Genomic DNA, 24,086 nt, shown 5'->3' with positions numbered 1-24,086 from the left:
ATGTTATTCTTAGAAGTAACGCGCGGCACGTGTCTCGCGCATTTCCACAACAATGAATTTGGTATGTAGTACATCAATATCATCGATAGCCGATACCTCCCCGACGATAGATGGCTCTCGCCAAGCCCAGAGAACCTGTCCGTAACGAGGCTATTGTATTTGAGAGGAATGGAATGTATTCCCCCTAGTAAAGTATTTGAAGACACACACAAAACCGAAAAGATAGTCAGCGAGATCGCTGCTTTGAAGCGTTCTTCCGCAGAACGAGCGCTCGCGCTAGAAAGGCATGTCATGTCTCAAAGCCAGGAGTCTCCAAAAAAGGGCTCCTGGCCGGTTCCAGTTCAGTGTTCGTGCGTATGGTGCGGGATTAGCTCGCTTTCCGAAGCGACGGACATGCGCGTGCTGGACTGAGAAGATCGCACGCGGAGATGAGGACTTGAAAATATTGGTGTGGTGCATAGTGGGATTCAGGCATTACAATGTCGCGCTTGTAGTATAACTAAAGCCTACAGGTAACCTCGGCAACCATATCCCACCCGGAGCGCATCTGTTCGTATGTCTTTCGAAAATCAACAATATCGCGTAACCGCATTGTCTTCTTCCACAGGGAATCGACTGCATCAGAGACCGCAATCTGCTGGTAAGATGTGTCAAATTACTCCGGGAGAGAAATGCTGAGTCACTGGGCTGTGAACGCATGCGCGACATCTGATATTTCGCAGAAGAGAGCTACTGCGCATGCTTAAAACACGTTCCACAGCCCACAAGAAGAAGATGGCAGCGCCCAGGAGGCGATTATTGAAATGGTCTATTTTATTTACGCGTGTGACATTCCTGCGGACTTACTCACTCAGCGGGTAAGTTGGCAGGAGTTTCACACGCGTAAATTGCCGGGAAGTTCCCGGCAACGCCACCTAGAGCAATCAAAGCCCGTGCGCGAAACGTTTTCAGGTAGTCAGAGTGAGGTCGCAGAAAGTTGAGTACAGCTTTGTCATCTATAGATACACACAGGGTGTCCCCCAAAAATATACGCAGGTTTTTTTGTTTGTTTTTGTTTTCACAAGAAAACATACGACAAACCACCGAACGCACAGTGTCCACCCAAATGTAGAGCTCACGGTTCGAATCCGATGGCAAAGTTTCAGAACTAACATTATCTTATTCCAAGGTTATTAGTGATAGTCACTGCACGTTTTATGCGTTTGGTTGGATAAGAAGGCCACAACACACCCACAGAAAAAAGGTTACGACCGCAGTGACGTTGCCGTTTCGACGCAGTTTGATTGGCTCTTCGGCTGCAATAGCGTTGGCCGCGCTCCGACGTTCGCCATCTTACGGAATGACTTGCGCATTCCACGATGTCAGTTGTTCCGCCATTGTGCGGAACAACTGACATCCTTGTAATGATCGGTGCGCGTGACTTTCGAAAGGGGTATATAATACATTCAGCCGCATAGTGCCGGGTTTTCCCCGCTAAACCGCTACGATTGGCAGTGGCGCTCTGCCATATTTACACGTCTGCTATCACCGCTAAACCAATCACGGGCAGTGAACGCGCAGTGATCTTGCGCTTTTCTTTTTTCTGTGCGTGATTGGTCGAGCCAGTGATAGTAGACTCGCAATTCGACGAGCGCCGTCACAGTGACTGAACTTTTGCTGCCGCCTGATTGGCTCCATCTCCTCGTAACATCATATATAGTCCGCGTCCAAAATGAGTTCGCACTTGAATTCTGAGTATGCCAAAGGACAACCTCGGCGTCGTTCCCGCAGGCTGCGCAGTTGAGTTCCAACGCTGCAACTATCGACACACTCGAGTCTCTGACATCACACCACTGCGGTGGCGCTGCTGTCGCCACTGCGCATGCGCAAATGCTTCGCCTCCGGGGAACCTGGTTTCAGCGCACTCGCAGTGCCCACGCACAGTGTGGGCAAACGCGGGCTTGTTTATAAACAGTGTAATAATCGATATATTGTCACGTAAAATAAAAGAGGAAAGTTTTGCGCATCATTTATGCGCTGCACGAAGTATAGTTCTTACGAGATACGGTTGTCGAAGGAAGAAACGATGCTTCTGATGTTCAAAACGTGTACGTCTCGATTAAAAAAACAACACAAAAATTACAAAAAAAGCAGAGTTACTCTAAGATGCACCTACATATGTAAATTCTAATTCAACATATAAGGGCGAAACTTAATAACGTACCACAAAAAAAAAAACTATTTTTTTTTGCAACTATTCTTGAGGGGAGTGCGCGAGTACAGCGCAGTCCACTTGTAACGATAATGAGAAAATCCGAAAACTCAATCGTTATAACCGATTATCGTTGTATCTGGATGAACTGGATACCCAACTCAAAAACGCACGGTTCTCAAGAAACCGATGGCTATAAGCCGCACAGCGTTGTACGTGGTATCGTTAAGTGGATTGCATTCTATAGAGTTTTCGTGTTTTCTTTTTTTGTAAAAATTGAAAAGCGTTGAAAAAGAACCCCCTAACCGCTTTTTGTAATAATCAAAAAAAGCAAAAAAATAAATAAATAAATAAATAAAGCTGTCCTTAAATGTTAATAATAATTAAAAAAAATTGGTTGTCCTTTTGGCACTTCCCAAAAAAGGCGTTCTCGATGAACAGCCTATACGATATCTTTTAGCGCTCCTGCTCCGGGCACGGGAAGGAGGCTAGCAGGACACACGCCGAGGACTTTGCGAACATGTAAAGCCGTCACCACAGTGTCGCGACAATGTGACGTCATCGAGGTTACGTTGCCCCGGACGCAAAGCCCCTAAAGCCACGGTCACGCATTGCTACTACCATCCTACAAGAGACAATCTACAGGCACTGTTTGAGGCGTGTTTCTGCCTTGCATGACGCGACACTATGGCATTGATCATACAAACAAAACAAAAAACTGTCTGCAGACATGTTCAAAGAATAACATGAATCAGACATGCTTGGAACATGCTTGAGCTATGTCCGCCACTGTCATCATGTCGGCAGACCGTGTCTTTTGTATGCGATCATTGGGACTGCGCCGTTAAGCTGGGGTGCACGCTGCTTGAACGTCATACCGTAGCCTCCCTTATACTCACAAAGTCTGGCAGTTCGACGACACGACGGAGTCATGAGTGCTCGGTCGCAGATTTGTAGTGCGAGGATCAGGTAGCATAGAGCAGGGGTGGCCAAGCTGCGGCTTTTCACTTGTTAAAGTGCGACTCGCAGCTCCCTCCTTCACTTCACCCCCCCCCCCCCCCCCCACACACACACACACCACCTCCCTCCCGGTCACACGACACTTCCCCAAAAAGAGAAAATGGAACGCGTTTTTTGAAAGACAAATTGCGGTTTGGTAGTCTTGTGCTACTGCTACCTTACGTACAGTTAAACTGCTTTTGACTCGGATAAATTAAAAGTAGTTCGAGTTTTTTTTAATACACTCGACTAAAGTTTGCCCCCCCCTCCCCCCCCCCCCCCCCCCCCACACACACACACACACACACACGCCCCACCCCGCTGCTCTCTGAAGTTTCGTGGATTCCTTTGCGGCTCTTAGGCCAGGTCAGCCTGGCCACCCCTAGCATAGAGCATCAAAGAGCTCTTTGTCAGATAATCTGGACGTCAGTGCAAGGCTTTTGCAGCGGCGAGGACTTGAAACACAGTTGTTCGCTCGGGAGAAGTGTGTTTCGTCATCTCGCCGCAGCGGGGCGCCAGTCACGTGGCACTCCTCTCATCCGTTGTCTGCCGCTCCACCTTTTCCATTTCGGCGGCCGCTTCTCGTGGTTACATCGTCGCCATCTGCCAGGATTTGTCAGTATATAGCAGGCTATGATCATACAAAGGACAGACTGCGTGCAGATTCGAACGCAAGCCATTGCGAGATCCGTGCTTCGAATACTGCATGGCAATGAGTTCGAGGAGCAAACTTGGCACGTGGCATTCGAACCACGGATATTCCAGTGACTCTTGTTTGCAGACCCTCTGTTGCATGATGTATCAGCTAGTATCAGCAGTGCGCAGCCTTGTTTATGCATGAGAAAAGAAAAAAAAAAAAAAGAACAGGAGTTCGTTACACCTAAAGTCACTGGATCTGGGAGAGTAGCGCCATTGCCTTCCCACCTGCTAGCCGTACACAAACAAATACCAACATACAAACGACAGAACCTCTCAAAATGATTGGCTTATCGCTGTCGGTTGCCATGGTGATCGCCATTAGGAACCCTTTTAGGCTTCGAAGCTTCGAAAGAATCGCTAAAACCAGTCGCTATAGAGCATCATCGTACTGAAAGCGTTCCTCGGCAAATATAAGCGTCTTTGGCACTGTGCATGCAACAAACTTATTGCTCATGCTTATTTCCCTAAATCTCTTACAATTATGTTGCTCTTTTTGCGTGTTTCAAGACAGTAAAAATTTTTTTAAATGCCCCCAAGCACCGGCGCCGCGTGTGATGCCGTACATCTTCGTACCGCAATCACACGCAACGTCAGTGCTTGGAGGCATTGAAAAATAATTTTAATGTCTTGAAACACTCAATAAGAGCAACATAAATGTAAGAGATCTGGGAAAGTAAGCATGAGGGATAAGTTTATTGCATGCACAGTGCCAAAGATGCTAATATTAGCCGAGGAACACTTTCAGTACGATTGTACGATGATGCTCCGTAGCGATCTTGGAGCGACTGGTGTTAATGACCCTTTCGAAGCTTCGAAGCTTTGAAAGGGTCTAAAATGGCGATTACCATGACAACCGACAGCAATGAGCCAATCACCTTGAGAGGTTTTGTCGTCTGTATGTTGGTATTTGTTTGTGTACGGCTAGCAGGTGGGAAGGCAATGGTACTACTTTCCCAGATCTAGTTACACCCTTTGAGGGAACGGCAGGAGGGACGACAGGAGGGACATTTCTTCTTTTTTTTTATATATATACCTGTCATTTTACCCGAATTGGGTAGGCATTTAGGCATTTTTTAAAAATTATTATCGACTATTTCAACATTCTCCTCCGCACCAAGGGATGGGGAAGTGCCCCAGAGATAGTCGAAAACAAAGAACTGGAACAAATGTGGTCATGGAGACACATGACACGTGTAGTTCGGTGCGAATCTTTTCCCTTGTCTCGCTTCATTTTATCCACGGATTATCTGGCACAATATTTAAAACACGCAATCGTAGTGTTAATGTAAAGACACTTGCTGATCTTAGACACGTGACGGGAACGCGCGTTCCTTTCTAACCACTGGAACTTGTAGCGGGAACTTGTTCCAAGATTGAGAAGGGAGGAGGAACGAGCTTTCGTTCCTCTTTTGGAGGAACGTGTACAACAGTGCTATTCCACAGATCTATGTTGCGTTTACTCAAAACACGGCCAGCGCCGAACGGTCTGGGAGGCTGTTCCTCTCTTGGGAAACCACAGTCCTTATCTCGTTTTCTTCTACCGCGGGACGTTTTCCAAGCACGATACAACGTTCGTGTCGCCGTCATGTCCCCTAGAAATTGAGGAATCTCACGCCTGCGTCTTGCTTTCTTTAAACACCCATAAACACTGATTTCTTTGTCCGACACCGAATATAAACACCCCAAAACACCGATCCGTAAAGAAATAAAGACCCCCCCCCCCTAAATAAACCCGGAAACAGAACACAGGACCTTATAGGCATAAGCGCTAGAAAAGTTCGTTGTCTACAAGTCCTTGTCTGAGGAGCTGTAAAATGCAACATCGCAGAAACTTACCAACTGTTAGATGGATTGAAGTGGCGAACGAAGCATCGTATTCCCATAGGGAGTATTCACTGGCGGCCATATCTGTGTGCGTGAATTCTGAGCGCGTGCTGATGGCTAGCTCCCACAGTTCTTTTGCAACGTGCATTCCGCATCATCGAGAGTGCCGGTCTTAGCAGCCTATTGATTTGAGCTCGTCCTGAGCATGCGCTTTAGACAGCACCCACAAATATGGCGTCCAGTGAATACTTCCTATTCATGTAACTGAAGAAAAAAAAGCCAAACATTTTTACAACACACCTATACTCCATTTCTTACTTAGTATGCAACGCTGTCAAAGCTATAGACTGGCTCGAGCGCATAGCTTCATCCATGGTTTTATTTGCGCGAGAACGCGTGCAGATGCGTCAAGAAGACCAAGCCTCATGCTCGTGCCAGCAGCTTTGACAGCGTTGTACATTAAGTATGAAACAGACGTTTTGACATGGATGAGCATCGTACCGGCGTGCGGTCGTGTATCACTACTGCGTGATGCACGTTAAAGACCCCAGGCTAGCGGTTGTACTGCACTGGCTAAATTGCTCATCTACAGCTGGGAGACTCGTCGCTCGTTGAGGCAGACCAAGTTCTAGGCTGTATAAACATACACAAAACCCAATTTTTATGAAACGGAGTATAAAAATGATGCAACTAGCTCTTAGCGTGGCTGCACACGAGTGCACGAGGACACGAATGCATGTGTACACGAGCACGTCGTGAGTCCAGGAATGACTGTCGCGCGTTCAACTGCCACACTCGTCTCGGTTCATTGCAGAGCATCATGGGACCGAGGCACGCAAAAGCTCTCATAAATATCGCGGTGAGTCCCAGAATGTTCTGTTTCTGCGAGTCGTATTTATGCCACGTATTGATCACTTTCCAGTAGAAGTTCCTCTATACGCACTTAAATGGCACAAATTTACGCTTTGGCAGAGTTAAACCGCCTGTCCCTCAGTCAGCAGTACGCAACAGTTCACAAACTTTCACTTCACTATTTGCCAAATTAAGCGTCCGAGTTGCCTCTAGAAGATGTTTTAAAAGTTTGTATTGTTTATGCAACTACAGGAAATACAAACACACCTGTCTTTTTTTTCCTTTTTTTTTTTGGAATTCGCATGTAGTATTTTGGTCATACCTGACAAAATTGTCATACGCAAAACTCAGACATTATGGGTTAAGTTCCTTCCCGTTTGAAATTGGGTAAGCATTCCGGAGGCGCGGTCGTGCTATCTTCGCTGTGTTATCAGTAGCAGCGGTATCTGGGCTAGCAAAATTTCTTATCTACAGTGAGACATCAGACGCGCCGTCACGCTATTTAAACATGCACATGACACAATTACTTATTATTATCAACATATATATATTTACGCAGACCAATCTCGGTGCAGTCGATAATTGATTTTTTATTGATGTACGATTGAAGCGCCACTGTGAGTGATTGATTTGACTGTTAGCTGGCACTGCAAAAACACTCCCAACATCTGCGTCAAACGCATTAATTAAGTTGCTAAGGGATAAATCACCATGAATTTACGCGTGTCGCGTGACGTGACTAACTGTCGTACTTCTCTTCATGCGCCGTTGGTGCAGGACTGCGTCATGGAAGCGACGCCAGCAGCCCCAGCAGCCTAAGGTTTCTGGACGACGTGTCCTCCGCAGCCTTCTTCTTCAGAAAAGGCTTCCAAAGCAGGATGGTTAATTAAAAGATTAAAACCATGGACACTTTTTTTTTTACCGCTATAGCGTTAAGGAGGTTGTGTCGCTGTGAAGCCGGTGTTCGTAGCGTGAAAGAAAAATCCTGATTGGTCGGTACGGTCATGACGTCACGGTCACGTGATCTCGCGCGGGAATTTCAAACAACCCACAACGCTCACGTGAAACGTGCCGTTCCGCGTGGAATGAGACAGATTAAAACATGATGTGGTAATGCGAATCAAAGGTACGTTTCAAATGATTTCAGTTTATACAGTATTTATTTAGCCTTAAAGAAAATTTTAAAGAATATAAGTCGGGTTTCGAACCCACGACCGTTCGGTTGCGAGCCAGACACGCTACTGACACGCAAGGCACGCTGGCACGGCAAATGAGAAGGCGATGAGGCGTTCTCCAGGTTTCTGCATAGGGTGTTTTACAATAGCTTTGGGTCCCGCCAAGGGTACGTCGCACCGCACCTCTGCAGAAGTTCTGCCCCTACGCGGTACGATGCTCCGAGCTGCTTGGCGAACACAAAGTGTTTCTTTACTCCTTTTTTTTTTTTAAGGTGAAAGCCTTACTTGTCCCATTACGCGAAAAAGCGTCGGCGTTGTGCCCTAAAGGTGGTCATAAAAATACGTCATCATGCACGCGCCTCAGAAATAAAACACAAAGAAAGACACGGCAATGCAGATGCTTTGTCACGGTAGCCGGCGGTGGCGCTGAAGGTCGAAGCGGACGAGCCTCGGAAATAAACCGCAAAGAAAAGCACAGCGACGCAGACGCTTCGTCACGGAAGCTGTCGTGAAGCCGGCGGAGTTCGCCGCGCCTGCGCAGTGGGGGAGCGTGATCTCACCGCCGGAGCGCCGTGTGCGAAGGGAAGACGTGGTACGCTGCTTGTAGGAATGCGCTGTGTGTAGGAATGCGAAAGAATTCCTACACGTTAACAGTCTTGAGTGTCCCTGCCGAACTTTTATTCTTCTTTTTTGTTCCGGAAAACATCCGGATGGGGGGCAAAAGTCTGCAAAACCTGGCGAGGCCTATGGCGCCTCTAAAACTCTTTCCCGGTATTCATACTCGGGGCCATAACTGAGTTTGTGGCTGGTGAGTGCGAGCTGACGGCAAGCTTTTACGGTACTTTTGCAACGTGCGTTCCACACCATCAAGGTTGCCCATCTTGGTAATAGGGACCTTTAACAAACCGTTGCCGTGCTCCGCGTACCGCACTACCGGAGTTTTTGATGCATGCTAGTAAGCGCGCGCCCAGGCGGTACCCTGACCACAGCGCGCGCGCTTAAAAGTATGCTTCAAAGGCTCCAGTAGTGCGGTATGCGGAACATGGCAACGGTTCGCTAAAGGTCCCTAATGACAGTGGATCCCGGTTAAAGTAGCACCAAACACCCCGTATAACGGCCATATATTTTTTTTCGTAAAATGAGCAGTTTTTTTGTTTTTTTTTTCATTTCTATTCTTGGTAAGCCGCTCCCAATACCCGGTAACAGGTTGCTTTATAGAGACATTTCTTGAATGCCGAATTTTTTTAATCCACACACCGTCAAAACAGGCGTATATTTTCGCACCGCCGCCACATGCGGCGTCAGTGCTTAGTGGTGTGGCATGCAAAAATAATTTCCCTCTCATTAACTAGGCGAGAAGAACAATGCAATGGTAAAAATATCTGTGGAGCTGAGCGTCACTAATAAGTAAATTGCACGCAGCGTGCCAAGGACGCTTCTTATATTGTCAAAAAACGGCTCCAGTACCATGATGCACCACCGCGATCTCGGCGCGACTGGTTCAGAACGATACCCTTTCGGAGACTTGAATGGACCGAAATGACGATTGTCACGGCAAGTGAGACCGATCAGCCAGCCAATCACCTTGCGAGGTTTGCTCGTCGGTATGTCATTATCTCTTCGTGTCCGCCTAGAAGGCGGGGAAGGCGATGGCGCTAGGATGGCAATGCAGCGTCTCGTGAGCTCTAATGTGCACGCGGAGACAAAGCACCACGGAAAGCAACGAGCGCGTGCTGCGGGCGTCCGAAAGAAACGTCGTGTTGTTCTCATCCTGGCAGCGATTAGAGGAATCGAACAGGTGAGAAAACAGTACCATATACATCCAAGGTTGCTTTGCACTGACGTCGCACATTCGCTCAGTGCGTGTCTCATCGCCATATTTAGTAACTGACGGATAGCCAACGCGCATGCGCCAGAGTGGCAGAGGGTACTTCACATACTTGGTGCACCCTGCCTACACTGCGTATACCAGCAAGAGTAGTGCGCAGCGCATTGCAACTCGACCACCACGGTGTTTCGCTGTCGGCTGTGGGCAGAACCGCGAGCAGGCGGAATCAAGGCGTTCGACATGGACGTTGCAACGGCCGGTCAGATATGGAACGCCGGCAGCGACGAAACTCACCGTGTTCCAGTCTACAGCTCGAGCTTTTCTTTAATACGGTTACGAAAAGCGGGACATTGTTCTCCCACAAAGTCCTGCACTCTCTCCATGGAGAGGAGGTGAGTATAGACTCGTCACCTCATTCGCCTCTTCTGAGGCGTTCGCTCCGCTAAAGTGGAAAGAGTGGGGGTGCTTATATCTCATTAACGTTCTACAGCCAATGAGGTCGCAGCATTATCCGTCACGATGGCCGAAGAATCAATCACGAATCACGAAGGAAGAAGCGCGAACATGGCAAGCCTCTGGGTGACGCCATCTTGCTGTTGGTGTGTGCAGATCGATATCGTCTGACAGTCAAACATTTCTGAGGTTTGTGCACAACCACGGTGTGAAATGGCCAAGACGGAGCGTTTTTCATCCACGGTGGCCAGACCAGCCCTCAAAGCGCGGCAGCTTGCAATAAATAATTTAAAAAAAAACGAAAGATAAAAAACACCTTTTATTTCTTTTAGTTATCGTGTTTTAAAGGAACACTAACACTCCCCCCCCCCCCGCACACACACACACACGTACATTTTTTTTATATTTTTGCCAGGTGGTTTAGTATGATGTCAGAAGACTACCGAATCAATATTTTGCTACAGAGTGACGTATATTTTTAATAAAGTCAGAACAGTCAACTGCTCGAAACCGAATCCGGAACATGAGCACGAACTTAATGGCCGCGATATGTAAACTGGGGAGGATGGAGAAATGTACGGGAGAAGAGCGTTGCAGAAGTTGCGTGACTAAACCCACCGGCGTTTTTTCTTTTTCATTTTTTTTCCCGTATCGTTTCTCCGGTTGTGCGAAGCAAACGCAGTCGTCCAGCACCTCGTGCTTGACGTTTGCGCGTTTTTCAAACTCTTATCAACTCTTACCAATAGACCGATCTCACCCAGCGTTCCACGCATGCGTGACACCGCCATAACTGTAGTTCGTAAGAGGCAGACGCCAGTTCACGAGGCAGCTCATGCCGCCTCGTGCTCTGCTCGCGCAGACCTCCAGCAGGGTCATCGCGCGTGCAGAAAGACTACAGCTCCCACGATGCATGTCGGCAGCGGTGGCGTGCTCAAACTAGCTGGTGAGATCGGTCTATTCGTCCCGCAAAACGAACGAAGTCTTCAGCCAGGAGAAATGGGTGACGACTCGGCGACGACCACCAGGCTGATTGGCACTTCGTGCGAGTCAGCTCGGTGGTCGGGCGTGTCGTACGGAATAAATCCTAAATGTTTTCATCGGTAAAAAAATTATCTTTCGAAGCTGGACAGGTTTGCCGGTACCGTATCAGCCTATTTGCAGATTTTTAAATGGGTTGATTTTTTGTTTCAATTTTGAATATTGAGCTTGGATGACCCACGACTTTAGTGTATTTGGTAGTTGTGTCTGAACAGCACGTGACCATGAAGAAGATATTGAGCGTGACTCAAACAGTTAATTTCGTAAGGAAACAAAACCAAAAATCTTGAGCCGCAAATTGTGTTTGGGTAGCGGGGCTGTCATATGCCATGTACAAATGAAATCCTTGGCGAGCATAAATACCTTAGCAGTGTCCCTTTAAGAAGAAACTCCACTCAATTAGGTGTTTATTAGGGATGGAGCGGGGATTCGACGGCGGAGTGTGTTGGCGCACTGTGGCTTAGAAGCAGGTGGGAAAATAAAAATCACATTGATTTAAATCGTGATTTAAATCAGGGCAATGATACTCTGATGATTTATATCAAACTTTCCCAGCAAAAAATAGTTCTGAAAATATTTTTTACTTACCCTTTGTCTATCATTTGGTCATTTCTGTGTTCATTTGTTTTACATTTAAATCAGGTATCCAAAAGTTTCGGCTAAGGGGCCGAATATGGGACTTGTCACAAGTCTTGAAGGTCGGAAGAAAGAAGCGACAAGAAATATTAGGGAATATTAAAAAAAAAAAATCTAAAACACTTCTTGAGAGAGCAAAAAAAAAGTTAGAGGCAACGTTACCAGATTACTTCAGTTCTGAAACTCCGTCAAAAGGGGGTACCCCCCCCCCCCCCTCATTCACTACAGTCCGCCTCTTGTCGTTCGAAGCGCCATCTAGATTTTCCTTTACGAACTGTGTTCACCATAGAGTACGGTGGAGTGCCATCTAGACGCTGCGCTTCGAAACGTACGTATCCCACATGATACACTGCAGTTACCAAAGCAGCCGTCCGGCGCGTCGAACGACAGGGGGCGAGTCGTGGTGAGTGAAGGGGGGGGGGGGGGGGGGGGGGGGTACCGCTCGTGCATGCAGAGTCTATGAGCAGTTCCGTAACTGAGCTAATCTAATAACGTTGGTTAGAGCCTTAGAGGTGCATTCTGGCGTATTTTTATTCCGTGAGTCTGAATATCACGCTTGTTTTCCCTGAAGATCTAACCAAACGCACGAAAACACGAAAACCTGCGACCAGTCATGACGTCATACTAGGATCTTTGGGCCGCGGCAAGCGCCTGCCGCTCGTGTGGGCAGCGCGTGCAATTGCAAGCTTGCCAGGTCTATTTTTTCCGCACTGACACCAGTCGTGACGTCTCTTTCTGACCATTTTGGAAATAGCAAGAGTGCGCGTGCATAGCTTTGACAAACGCTGAAAATGCGCGAGAGCAGAGATTCCGAAAACCCCTAATATGACGTCACGCCCCGGGAAGGAGGGACTTCGGCAGTACTTTAAAAATGAATTTATGCAACCTCTGTGCACCAAATAAAAAAAAAAATAACTCAATATTTGTGATTTTGAAGGCCGAATGAAGGCGACTAAAGTGTTTTTTTCTTTAATACAAAATGGTTTTTCCTTTTACATAATAAGGCCATATAAACAAGCATTCAAATACACATATTTAAACTAAAGAAACATCCAAAAGAAATTTAAGGTGGCTGATAACATATGCTTTATTTTTACATGCAATACGTTGCTAGCTGGTGCATTAAAATTAATTAGGACCCAGGGGACTCGGTAGGCGTAAATCAAAGCGCGTAGGAATTTCGGCGTATTCACGGATGGCAGAAAACTAACGAAAATGGTAGACCTGACGACAACAATTTGCAAGAGTTAATGACACGGGAAGCTTATCACCACGCAGAAGGAGACTATGAATATTAATGCTGATGATGACAATGTGCAATAAATATTATGGTGAGAAAAATTTTATTCTTGTGTCTTTGTTTGCGTTTTTGTTGCGCGTAACGGCGCCGTATATATATATTTATTTATATATATATATATACTTATATATATATATTTTTAACGAGTTTTTTTTTTTTTTTTGTCGTTTGCATTGGAGGGCTTCTGCTGGGATTCACTGGACAGACCACGGCGATCCACGGCCCGGCCGAAACGCATCCGCGGGCCTCATCTGGCCCGCGATCGGGGTTCAAAGACCCTAGACTTAAGGTGCAACCCCACCGTGCAGGACGTTTTGGTGCTTTTTTGACGGCTTATAACTTTCGTTCTATGTAACTTACAATTATAAAGTTAATGTCAAATTAAAGAGCTGTTTTTCAACAATCCTTTAATGTCTCAAAATTACGATTACTTTTAGTTGTTAGTTAATAATTTATCTTTTAATAGACCGCAGTCTCTAATGTTGAAAAAAATATTTCTCGAGTTATAACGTCCCATTGTCCACGATAATTTACGTGATAGTTTGGTTGCACGTATTAAATTAAAAAAGTAAGCAACGAGCTGTACAGATAGTGTATATTTTAAAATAAAAAATAAAGTTTAAAATGACATCATTTTAAGGCGCTATAAAAACGAAATCACGTTAACTAATCAAAATAACGAGACATTAAATTATGAAGCATCCTTCAATATTACATTTTCCAGAACTTCCACATTGCCATATTACACGTTAAAATGTTATAAGGCCTCAAACTTTTCCCATTCAGTTACGGCAAATTGTAGTTTCTTAATATAAAGTACAGATGGCGACACGTGTTCAAGAACAGCTTGATGTGCATCTTCCGTCGTGTGCCGCTTGGAACGCCACGTGAAAGAAAAATCGCCAGATGTCACGGTGTCAGATGCCTGGATGCCCGCAGTGAGCGAGCCAGAGATGTCAGAAACAGAAGCGCGAGGCTGCGGGTGCACCACAGCTACTTTTGCGCGCGTTCTACTGTGCGTCGGTACGCATTCCCGACGCGATCCAAATGAAATGGGCGCCATGAAATGCATTCTCCCATTTCCAATTCCGCCACGTATGCAAAATATTTTAAAGTTTTTATCACATGGAAACACTATTTTCGCAATCAAACTATGCTTGTCGGAATATTTTGTTTCAAAAACCACCTCGGTGGCTCTTAAGTGGCAATGATTTTAAAACAAAACACAAAACATTAAATCGTATCAGTGTCTCTGAGCCAACGCGCTGGCCCATAAATCTATATTTGTTGGGTTTAAATATCGGCCGAGGTGCCCGCAATCCGACGGAGGACAATCTGAGATTTCGGTTGCACGTCAAAAGATCTCCAATTAGTCAAAATAAACCCGCAATGTTTTTTTATTGGGGTGCGTTAAGTGATTTTTGTTGGTTTGTCTTGTGAAACCCTTAGATCTGAATATTTGCTTTGCTTTACCTTAGTTCGGAACGCAGCCAACACTACGGGCTGATAAAGCCACTGAAGCAGCGCCAAGAGCGCAAGGTCAAGCTGTTTGTTCTCTTTCTATGCCTATGCGGTCGGGCAAAACTAGAACAACTAAGTAAGTTACGCTTCATAGACATCTTGGTGCTTAAAATAATGGTTGTCAGTTATCTGAAGCTTTTGAAATCACAGGAAACGCCTTTCCGTCCTCCACAAATGTTTAAACAGTTCGTGACAAAGCAAAGCAATATTACGCGAGCTGCCTGACACCGGAACTTTTGAATCATGACGATCTGCAGTTGCGTTTGATTGGTTACTAACCACCAAGATGGCGGCACCCACAATAATTTTTGGGGAAAAGGTGCCGATACTCTAAGCATAGCTCATTTGGTTTGGCTCACAAGCTGAACCAAGTGCGGCGGGGGACCGTTGGCCGAGTGTGGTGTGGCACCGCAGATCAGAGCACGTAGAGAAATGCTCGAGCGCGAGCTCCGTTCAAAGCACGGAGCTCACGCTTCGGAACCCAACGTTGGCGGAACGTGTAGGGATTAAATCCCCTCGATGTGTTTGCGTTGGTCTTTCAAATAACCTCAAAGGTGCCAGTGCACGAGGCCCGTGTCTCAAGTGGCCCTTGGAGGCAAATGGCGGCGCAGCACTAAAATGACTGGCCCTTGAAAGCGAATGGCGGCGGAGCACCGGCTTGTGGCTCGTGTCTTGCGCGTTTCCCCAACAATGGTTGGCGGTACTTGTAAAAAACGCCTTTATCAAGGGGCTTTAACAGGGACCCTGGGTTCAGTCGCCCATCTGCATCCTACCTTCGTGCGATCGTGTACCACATATACTGCGTAATGCACGTTATAGACCCCGAGCTAACAGTTGTACTGCACGTTTTATAACCTTCAACGGGTAACAATGTCGCCCTACGAAACTGCTGCTCTCTAAAAAAACTAACGACTAGTTTTGAATGTGCCGTTACATTACGTTTTTAATGTGTGTTCGCTTGTTCACGTTCTTTGTTTTTTTGTTTTTTTTTGTCTACATCTTTGATTATTCGGCCCTTACTTATGATAAACCAGAATATAGGTGTCAGACTTCTGGAAAAATATTATATATCTAATAAAATGGCACGTGAACGCAACAGACAAAAAAAAAACACATAGGCGCACTTAATAAAAATAATTAAAATAATAGAATTGGTTATAATTGTGTTTTTAAAGGTTTGAGCGTACCAAGAGCTATAAAGACGAACTTGATGCTTTGGATGGTGCGTTTGTTTAAAAATTCAAAAGCGCAAACACCAAGGAAAAGAAGAGGGGACAGGACAGAGCGCTTACTCCAACTGGAAGTTTAATGCATTCCCCGAGGAAGACATAAAAGAAGAATTAGCCATGTGAAGGTAAAAAAGAAGAAAAAATAAGAAAAATTATTATTATAGTTTATAGATGAAAAAAAGAAGAGGACGTTGGAACTGATTGGACGTTCACCTCTTTGCTCTCTGACTTGATCGTCCTGAACCCCGTCCACACACTACTGACTGGCATCTAAGACATCAGACGTGACCGCGAACCGTCCGCAGCTCATCGCGGCACGGGTTACTTCAGGTAACCGACACGGAATAGCCCCTCAACCCGGCATGTCTCTGCCGGCATCAGCGTTGGATCCATCGTGCTCCCAGCAGACTTCCGCTGACAAGGACCACGCTTACCATGTCGTTCAAGACAATCATTCGGGCCCTTCTGGACTGAGAAAACGACACAACGACACCGACAGTGATTCTGCTGATCATTCATTGACACCTGCCAAAGTACCGGCAGCAGCAGTAAACGAGGAGATGGACCAAGATCTAACAGAGGGTGACCTAGAAGGCTTCGTTCTTGTGGAACACCGCCGACAAAGGACAACGGGAGTCCCAGTACTTCTGACGCCCACTAACGAAGCACATCGTCTCCAGCAACAAAACCCATTGGAGCTGAGTGCCGAGGTCAACACGGCAGCGGGTTGCCCCATTCTGCGCCATCACTTTACAGCTAGGGGTGGCCTCCTAGTGGAAGTCGCAGAAGTAAATTCGGTAAACAAGCTCTTGCGAGTCCGCAACCTTGGAGACATGCCAGTACAAGCCACCATACCGAATACGTACCTACAGAACTTCGGACTAATCAAGGGGGTACCCGCGTGGTACACAGATGCTGAACTGGCTAACTTCCTCCAACCGACAGGTGTCGTCGCAGCTCGCCGCCTCTATCGCCGCCGTGGAAAGCCTGGTGACGCCGCAACAGCATCTGATCGTGTCGTGCTCACGTTTCGACCGAACACAGAATGCCCGTTGAAAGTAAACCTCGGGTTTACTCAGCACGAGGTCACTGAGTACATTGAGGCACCACCCAGATGCTTCAATTGCCAGGCACTTGGCCACATAGCCAAATACTGCAAAAGAAGCACAAAGTGCAAGAAATGTGGAGAACCCCATCTAACCAAAGACTGCAAGGGCGACTCACCTGTAAAATGTGCTAACTGCGACGGAGAACACCCAGCGGACTATGTAAACTGCAAGGTACGTCTAGCAGCTCTTAACAAGGCGAAGACATTCGTACGAGGACCACGGCAGAACCCTCCGAGTAAAGAAGCTCCTCCCCCTCTGGAATCTTATCCACCTCTGCCTCCTCAAGATTCACCAGACTTGACATCCTCTCAACAACAGCTACAGAAGAACAACAAGAAAAACAAGACAAAGCGGGCTTCTTCGAATGAGCAAGCGGCGACAAAGAACGTGCCGGGTAGTGAGCCACCGCCTCCTCGACAGACGACAAGCACTCCTGTGCTGCCTCCACCGGCTGGCAAGCGCACATACATCGACGCAGCCACTCGTGCTACTCCAGTTCATAAGCCGTCGTTTACTGCTTTCGGCTCGATGACAGTCAGCGACATAATAAGTATTGTATTTTCTATCATTCGAAACTCGATTTCCCAACTGCCATCCGGCACCTTTAAGAACATAATTGAAGGACTTTTGGTCCTTGAACCTGCGATCACAGCATTGTTGAGTAGCTCGTGCCAATCTACTGGCTAATGCCCTCTCCTTTGAAGATAATGTGAAACGTGCGACAGTATTCCAGTGCAATGCAAGAGGGTTAAGTTCACGTCTTTCTGACTTCAGACAGTTCATTTTCAAATATAAGTTCCCGATTTTGGCGGTTAGTGAGTCACGTGTACCAACAGATTTTCGTCTCTCTGGATACCAGGTTTTTCAATCGAATCGAGAGCCTGGTGCTAGTCGCGTATTTGTCGCAGTTCGAAAAGGCTTAACATACATTACACATAACATTTAATCACACCCAAGCAATGAATATGTCAGCGTAACCGTTAGTAAGGGGAGGCTTTCATTCACTGTGATCGCTGCATATATTGCTCCATCATGTCCCTTCGATGTCGACAGATTGAATACCATCATAAGGCAGTGTCCTCACCCTATATTAGTGACCGGTGACTTTAATGCGCATAATCCAGCTTGGGGTAGCGCAAGAACAACACGCCGTGGAAGGGAACTTCTAGATTTATTGGACGAACACGATCTCTGCGTCCTAAATGACGGGACACCTACCTATGTTCGTGGCACCCGATGCAGCAGCTGTCTCGACGTCTCATTTTTGTCATCTGAACTAGTATCTCGAGCGTCTTGGTTCACAGATGTCGAGACCCATGGTAGTGACCATACACCAACGTACCGTAAAAACCCGCATATAATACGAGGTTTTTTTTCAAATTTTGCCATGTAAAATTTTCGGTTCGTATTATACGTGGGTCCCAACAATTTTCAGCTTCTATGAGGCGCGATCTGACGCAGTTTGACGTGGTTTCGGTTTCGTAGCAATATGGCGTTCAAAACAGCTATCATCATCATCATTAAAATCACAATGTCCGAGAAGCCACCATGTATCCACGGTCAGGCTAGGCAATGGCGTCGGCGCGAATCGCCGAAAACGATGCTCAGCCGCCTTCAAAAAGAAAAGTGATTTTGGTTGCGGAAGACATCGGCAACAGTGCTGCCGGGCGACAATTCGCCGAAAATGAAGGCGGCATCCGCGGATGGAGACGACGAAAGCAAGCTCTGTTCCCGTGCAACGGAACGAGAAGAAGCTTTGGAGGCCCAAAAAATGGCGTGCTCGCCGACGTCGAGGCAAGTCTCGGCGACTTTGTAAAAGAGGAACGTGAACGGCACGTCGCCGTAGACATCAAGCTGATGCAAGAGAGGGCCAGAAAACTTTGATGAGCCGACATTGGGTACAATGGGTTGTTCGCATTATACGCCGCGCCGGGCTTTCACTGCGTCGGTGCACGCCCGTCGCTCGCTCTTTCAAGAAGTACGGAATTTCAAATGCGCTCGACGGCACTAAAGACGACTGCCTGAGGGAGGAGGCATCGGACAAGGAGTCTGATGGAAGTGATGACAGTGATTAAGGTTCAATTACGACGCAAATATACGTTTTTCTTAAGACTTCCTGGGTTGCATTTTAGGCGGAATATTTTCGCGGTCCTTAAATTGTTTCATATTATACGCGGATAAAACTTTTTTTTTTTCTTCGCGGTCCTCAAATCATGCCTCGTATTATACGCGGGTTCGTATTATATGCGGGTTTTTACGGTATATCACATTACATGGCCTACAACCCAAAGTTCACCGAAACCTGATTTCGTACATTGAATGGACGTCCTTTAAGGATAACGTTGAATTAAAGCTGCGAGACACGAATACATACAATGAGTTCATTTCCACCATTCAGCACTCAGTAACTGAGTGCAAGCGATCCGTCCACCTCCCTTCCTCGCGCACCGAGGTGGATGGGGAATATGAGCGTCTACGTGCCATCCGGCGGCGTGCAGAACGACGAGCACGGCGCACTAAACTACCTGACGATGTTCGGATTGATAGGCGAACTCAAAAACATATCCGCCGTTACTTAGACAAGCTCGCTAGAAAGAAGTGGAGAGGGCTATGTGCTTCTTTTGATCCACGTGCTCCCATGACACAAATATGGCATATTGCGCGGGGCTTGCGGTCCACACCGCAGCAAAGATCGCCATTCAATGCCCTCTCAATATTCTTGCGAAGGTCACTCTTGGATATTGCAGAGGATTATTGCGCTTCATTAGTGGATCTGCCAGCTGTGGCCAGCGTCAGTCCACCAATCGTGGACACTGAAAATTCCCCTGACCGATTCTCCACCGAGATTGATGTTATATTTACTTCCCAAGAACTTGATCAAGCTCTGGCGTCACTTAATTACTCTTCTTCACCTGGATCAGATGGAATTACCAATGGCACGCTGGCACACCTTGGACATGAAGGCACCCAGCGTCTCTTAGACATAATCAATGATTCGTGGGTCACTGGTAACGTTCTGCAAGAGTGGAAAATAGCTAGAATTGTGCCTGTACTCAAAATTGGCAAATCTCCATTGGATATGAAATCTTATAGGCCCATTGCACTGACAAGTTGCATCGGAAAATGCATGGAACGCGTGATTCTCTCACGTCTAGAATGGTTTTTAGAGTCAAAGTCAATGTATCCCGAAACAATGACCGGCTTCAGACAGGGTCAAAGTTCCATCGATAACGTTATAGATCTAGTTACTCACGTTGAAGATCAAAAACTTCGTGGAAAAATAACAACAGCCGTGTTTCTGGATGTACGAGGTGCTTTCGACAATGTAAGTCATACCTCTGTTTTGCAAGGCCTTCGAACGATCGGTATTGGTGGTCGCCTTTATCACTGGATAGCTGATTACCTACGTAACAGAGCGATCCTCATGCGCACGAAAGAAGGAGATACAGCACAACACGTTGTAAAGAAAGGAGTACCTCAAGGGGGGGTTTTGAGTCCTGTGCTCTTCAACATAGCTCTTATTGGTCTTTCTAAGATGGGCTGGAAATCCACTCGCATCACAACTTACGCCGACGATATATGTATTTGGACATCTGCATACAGACTCGACTGCTTGGTACAATTGCTAACGTATCTCAGTTTCTGGCAATGCGCGGGCTTGAAATATCCCCTGAAAAGTCTGCCGCTATTGCCTTCACACGAATGAAAATGGATCGATACCCGTTAAAAGTGAATGGTGCTAAAATACCCTATGTTTCATATCACAAATTTCTTGGAATTTTTATCGATCGCGGCCTAACATGGAATCCCCAGTTGTCTTATCTGAAAGTGAAGTTGTCTTCATTTCCTAACCTTGGCCGGTTCATAAGCGGAACAACCTGGGGAACTTCGACGGGTGCCCTTCTTCGCCTCTATAATAGCTTATTTGTGGGAATTCTTCGTTACTGCCTTCCTGTAATGCATGGCCTCTCTCCTACTAACATGAAGAAGCTACACTCACTACAAGCACAGGCACTCAGAGTTTGTCTAGGTGTTCCTAAATGTACATCCACCATAGACACAATAGCAGAGTCCCACTGCTTTTCCATAACAGCTCTTCGTACGCAGGAAACTCTTCGAAATCATATGCGCCATCTTACGAGGCACCAAGCCCATCACTTAGCGGACATCCCGGAAAGGTGCTTCTACAGCCGCATTGCACAAGAGATCCTCGATCACACGCACATTCTTCCAACATCGTTTCAGCGATACAATTTAATCTCTACTCCTCCGTGGTCATTACCTCGAATTAAGATCTACAGCACTATTCCGGGTATTACGAAGAAATCAATGCTCCCCGCTGTCGCTCTTCGACAGCTCTCTTTATCTTACATTCATTTTGAACACTTATCTTCTTGTCACATTTACACTGACGCGTCCACAACGCTCAATCAGTCCTCTATTAGTATGGTAGTTCCAGCACATTCCTTAAAAAAGGGTTATAAGCTCTCCCATAGGATGTCGTCAACAGCCGCCGAGATGGTAGCTATTCGTGAAGCGATGAGATATATTCTAACAATTCCTCCTCGACCTTGGACAATAATAACAGACTCTAAATCATCCCTTCAGTCACTCCAGCACCCATGTAAGAAAAGCCCATACGGACAGATATTATTGGAAATCCTCAAACTACATTGGGACGCAGTTTGTCAAGGTAATGAAATATGTCTTCAGTGGATACCAAGTCACTGCGGCATTCAAGGCAACGAATTGGCTGACGCTGTGGCAGCAGATGCCCAAAGCTCTATACACGAAGTTCAAGCCCCATTTACTAGAACGGACATAAATAGTACCATAAGAGTCCTGGGGAAGACTATAACTGCACGCCTCTGGGCTAACGCAACCGATCAAGATACACACTTAAGAGCTATTGATCCTCACCTAACGTTTCGCGTACCTCGCGGTCTCACCCGTCGGCGCCAAGCTGTACTACACCGAATACGTTTAAAAGTAGCTTACACCAATCAATACTTATACCGCATAAGTAGAATTGCCTCTCCACACTGCGATAACTGCAGAATCATAGAAGACTTAGGACACGTCATGCTGGAATGTCCTCAGTATGAAGAACAACGCACTCAACTGCAGAAAGAAATGCAACTACGTTCTGGAGAAGACCTCACCGTCTGCAAGATACTGGGTCCGTGGGAAAACGAAGCCTCTGCCACAACAGCAACAAATGCCCTCTTGCGATACCTATCGGCGACCGGTCTCAACAAGAAACTCTAACGCTGTGACAAGATATACACTGATTTTAATTTTCTTCGTTTTATTTTTATTTATTTTCGTGCGTTTTTAACTCTTCTTATATCTTTGTACCCACATCCCTTCCCCCTAACCAGAGTAGCAAGTCAGGAGATACTTCCCGGCTAATTTCTCTGGCTTCCTTTTTTCACATCAATAAAAAAAAAAAAAAATAAAGTTTATAGATGCATTAAAATTTTTTTTTTAAACTAAATCTGACCCCTTGACACAAGCGAAAAAAGAATGTAATAAAAATTCAGCAGTATAAACAAAATCAGCAGGTCAAAGATAAGGTTAGAAAACATTAGAGTGACCCGCGTTAAGAAAAAAGGTCGAGGTATCTCATCTCTTTCTCGGACAGCGCTATTGACGGTGCGCTTATGCAAGCTTCCCCGAGAGACAATATTGCTTTCGCTTCATAGAGTTCTCGGGATCTTTTTTTGTGGTAATGCTTGAGGATCTTAGTCTGTTGGAATATGGGTGTGCAGTGGCAGTCGCGGACATGTATGGCGAGATGTCCCGATGGTGATGATTTCAGAGAAAGGTGATGCTCTCGAAGTCTCGCGTTCACACAGCGCCCAGATTGTCCGACGTAGACTTTTCCACATGTGAATGGAATTTCGTATACTACGTTGATGTTGCAGTTGACGTACTTGTGCGTATGCTTGATGGTGCACTTGTTGTTATTTTCATTTTGCGTATTAATCTTAGGACACAATTTTTTTAGTTTGTTTGGAGCTGAAAGTACCACTGGTACTTCATACTTTGAGCCTATCCGTTTCAAGTTGTGGGATATGTTGTGGAAGTAGGGTATCACTGCCGGCCGCGTTTTCTTCTCGCAATTTCGTTGTCCTCTTCCCTTGGGAGTTGTAAGACGTTCTGCTACATCAAACAATAATGAATTGGTGTATCCAGAATCCAGCAGCCTCTGCACTTGTGCTTCGAAACTACGCTTAGCCGTGTGTTCACAGGACTTGTGGAGAGCCGCTTTGAAGCAACTTTGCACTATTCCTCTTTTGATGATCTTAGAGTGGGCAGAATCAAAAGGTAGGAGTCTTTTTTTGGACCGTGGTGCATAAGTCCAACAAGTGTGTGATTCTTCAAAGGACAGTTGTAAATCTAAAAATTGAAGCTTGCTATTAGTAGGTAACTCGTGTGTGAATTTGAGTCCTTGAGCTTGTGTCATGAAAGTGTTGCTTATGATGTTGAACGTAGCACAATCATATTGGTCAGGTCCGATGGAAAGTAAAACGAGATAGTCATCGACGTATCTAAAGATACGTGTTACAAGGTTTGTGGGAAGGCTCTGGGCTATTGCCCTGTCACAGGTGGAAAGAAAAATGTCGCATAAGACAGGTGCTACACAGGAGCCAATGCAAATCCCTTTCTTTGCCTGGCCAGAATCTTTGCCTGGCCAGTCATTGCATTTATCACTGAATTCGTTAATTATTATAACGAATTAATGATAATTAATTATTATCATTTATTGCTGTGAGTTAATTTTTAACCTCGGCTTTTTTTTTTTTTTTTTATTATGACTCCCGCACCAGCCTTACTTTGGGTTTACCAAACTCAACATCTAAACCTGAATGTCATTTTTTTGTGTTTTCCAGTCTCGTGGTTTTGATCAAAATGAACATCCAGCTAACTAAATGAGGCACCTAACCACCCAAAAATAGTATTTTTTTTTAGGTGGTTAATTCCTTAGGCTAGAATTTTGGACACCCAAGTCTATTCGGTCGCTCGTTTTCCTGGAAATCCACAAAGAGCCGAACACACGCACGACAAAAGCACCGGCCCGTCATATTGCCGCCCGCCGAGCCGAGAAAGCAACGCTCAGTCACGGATTTCTAGAAGATTTGCGTTAATTCTTTCACCAGGCGTAACTTTCGCCCTGTTTTCTTTATCTCGAAAGTGCCAGTTCATCCTCGACCCGAGCGCGCGACGCT

The 24,086-nt window shown here is 46.1% G+C and overlaps 1 long non-coding RNA gene across 1 annotated transcript; it reads left to right on the top strand.

The window, feature by feature from the left end:
* Nucleotides 1-605: 605 nt before the first annotated feature.
* Nucleotides 606-7,372, top strand: LOC120838586. Its single transcript, XR_005715143.3, has 3 exons — nucleotides 606-640; nucleotides 6,528-6,572; nucleotides 7,343-7,372. It is a non-coding gene; the product is annotated as an uncharacterized LOC120838586 (long non-coding RNA).
* The last annotated feature ends 16,714 nt before the right edge of the window (nucleotides 7,373-24,086 follow it).

Source organism: Ixodes scapularis, unplaced genomic scaffold, assembly GCF_016920785.2.
Source record: "Ixodes scapularis isolate PalLabHiFi unplaced genomic scaffold, ASM1692078v2 PGA_scaffold12__126_contigs__length_90152505, whole genome shotgun sequence".
Classification (NCBI taxonomy): Eukaryota; Metazoa; Arthropoda; class Arachnida; order Ixodida; family Ixodidae; genus Ixodes; species Ixodes scapularis.
Note: the sequence above shows the minus strand (reverse complement) of the source record. Positions and strands in the feature narration are given on the sequence as shown.